The sequence below is a fragment of the Oryctolagus cuniculus genome, chromosome X (assembly GCF_051225735.1).
Source record: "Oryctolagus cuniculus isolate XC-2025 breed Fujian yellow rabbit chromosome X, ASM5122573v1, whole genome shotgun sequence".
NCBI lineage: Eukaryota > Metazoa > Chordata > Mammalia > Lagomorpha > Leporidae > Oryctolagus > Oryctolagus cuniculus.
The window spans coordinates 21,209,542-21,212,408 of record NC_142888.1 but is presented as its reverse complement, the minus strand read 5'-3'; the positions used below and the strand labels follow the sequence as shown (position 1 = coordinate 21,212,408).

At 39.7% G+C, this 2,867-nt stretch overlaps 1 pseudogene; it reads left to right on the top strand.

Moving 5' to 3' along the window:
• The first annotated feature begins 488 nt into the window (after positions 1-488).
• On the top strand, positions 489-1,081 carry LOC100358818 (rRNA-processing protein FCF1 homolog pseudogene; annotated as a pseudogene).
• The last annotated feature ends 1,786 nt before the right edge of the window (positions 1,082-2,867 follow it).

The window sequence follows — 2,867 nt, the reverse complement described above, 5'->3', positions numbered from 1 at the left end:
ATCCACTGGTTCACTTCCCAAATGGCCACAATGTCCAGGGCTGGGCCAGGCCAAAGCCAGAAGTCAGGAGCTACACCCGGGTCTCTCATGTGGGTGGCAGAGGCTCAAGAACTTGAGCCATCTTTTGCTGCTTTCCCAGGCACATTAGAAGGGAGCTGGATCAGAAATGGTGCAGCAGGGACATGAATCCCATGTTGGATGCCAGCATCACAGACAATGGCTTAACCTGCTAAGCCACAATGCTGGCCCTGATATTCTGTTTCTTAGCAATTTATGCAGAGTCCTTTGTTTATTTCTTGGTTGTCCATTACCATAGATCAGTTTCAAGCATGATTATAATCATGATTTTGATTTTTGCACCCCTAAGCTATTCTTCTATATATTTTAAGAATGTTAGATCTTCTATATGTGTCCATTACATGTACATCACTGACTATAACATTCTCAGAGAATGAAATATTAATTTCCCTGAAGAATCCAATAAGAGCATGGGGAAGCAAAGGAAATCAAGGAAGTATGTGACTATGAAGTGGATACTTAGTCTAAGAGATCAGAGGCTTAAAGAAAGGTATAGATTAAAACTTAAAAAGAAGGAAAAGAAAGATCCCAGCGCACTGAAGGAAAAGAGAAGTTCCCTAGCACCCTTCCTGCTTATTCTTCCAATATAATACACAACAGGGCACACTTTGCCATATCCTGGTTGATACAAACTTTATCAGCTTTTCCATTAAAGCTAATCTGGAGTTAGTACAATCAATGATGGATTCTCTGTATGCCAAGTGCATTTCTTGTATAACTGATTGTGCAATGGCAGAAACTGAGAAATTGAGGCAGAAGTATCAAGTAGCACTAAGGATTGTCAATGATCTAAGATTTGAGGAATTACCATGCACACACAAAGGAACCTATGCAGATTACTGCTTAGTATAGACAGTGACTCAGCACAAGTGTTACATTGTGGCCAGCTGATGGCAACCTTAAACCAAGAATGTGGAAGATCCCTGGAGTTCCTATTATGTACATTTCTAACCACAGATACATCAAGTGAATTCCAGATGATTATGGAGCCCCATGGTTCTAATTCTGCCAAGACAAAGTTTCCTGGCCTTCCTTGGACCAATTTTATCTGTTACCAGTTTGCTAAACGTGCTACAGCAGAAATTAGTATTCTCTACACACTTCTGTTGTATTATAAACTGAGTATGATTAAATGTACACACTTTTTATGCTGATTTGAAAAAAAAAGAAACATTAATTTCCCTTAAAATGTACATGAAGCTACTGTATGTCTATATCTATCTATCTATCTATCTATGAAGATTATGTCTTCATGAGAGTAAAAGCCTATGTTGAGATGCATGTTTCCAAAGCAACATCAAGAGCCCATGCCCTCTCTGATAAGGCTCCCAATGGGTCAAGTAGCACCTTACTTCTAGCCCATACACTGGGAGCTCATGTCCTAGGGATTACCTTTTCAAAAAGCCCTGAGTCTACTTCCAGGGTTGTGTGGGATTCTTCCTGGGTCCACCATGTTAAGTGCAGACCTCCCTGAGGTATGTACTCCCCTAATCCCAAAGATTAGTTAAGTGGCAAATGTTAATGGGGAGTTGTGAATTAAGTTTTAACCTATATATGGGAGTGTCCACATGAATGCAAATCCCCTTCCAGTGTGGAAAGATGCAAAAGAGAGAGAAAATGTGAGAGAGATATTAGCAAAGGGGCACATTATTTGTGCTCCTATCTTCTAACCTAGAAATGCAAAAACACCTTAGAGTTAGGTAACTATCTTTTCAAGTTATGCAAACATAACATTTTATTTAACAGTCTAACATTATAGACAAAAGAATTTTTAAGTTAACAGATTTGTGCGTACACACTTTGTATTTTCTCTTGTAACAATCTCCCCAGTGTTGCTACAATCTCCCCAGTAACCTGAGCAAGGGTGGCTTTACCAGATAAGGAATTTGCACTTGCTTTGCTAGCATATGCCAATAACATATTGAATATCTAGTCATGATGGTTATCAAAGCTTAGATAAATTGTCCTTAAATTTGAATGGCTTCTCATATTTCCGCTTACAGAAACCCTAGTAGTAAGACAGTACATTGGGAAGGCTTTGTTCAAAGTAATGAACCACATATGAAGAGTTCAAATGCTCAGTACTGCTGAAGAGAAAATTCAGGGCAGTTCAATTTAAGTTATCCAGCCACTCAACAAACACATATCAATCATTCACTATATAAACAGAAGACATTTTGTAGAATTTGTTAGAGATAAAAAAAAGATGAATCAGGTACAGTTCTCATTTTTGTCTAATAATGAAGATAAGCGAGAGAGAGAGAGAGAGAGGGAGAGAGAGAGATAAAGATTGTTTTCCATTCACTGGTTCACTCCACAAATGCTTGAAAAACCACAGTTGGGCCAAGGCAAAGCCATAAGCCCAGAACTCCATCCAGCTCTCCCATGTGGGTTAAAGGGACTCAAGGCACTTGAGCTGTCATCTGTTGCCTCCAAGTATGCACTAGCAGGAAGCTGGTTCAGCAGCTGGATAGCAAGGGCTCAAACCAGCACTCTGAAATGGGATGCAGCAATCCTAAGCATCAGCTAACCCTCTAAGCCGTCATGCCCTCTCCAGTTCTATTTATTTTTGAAGACCAATCCAGCCAGTACAGCTTCACCAAGGTGCATTTCTCAATACCATTCTTCTAGCCTAAGGTAGGTGCATATCCCTTGAGCTGCCAGAGTACCTTATGCACAGTGATGTGTATCATTGTATTCTAATAATTTACACATGTGTTTATCCACCAGAATTGAATCCTCTTAGTGCACAATGGTACCTTCTATTTATGTATGTACTCTGCTACACA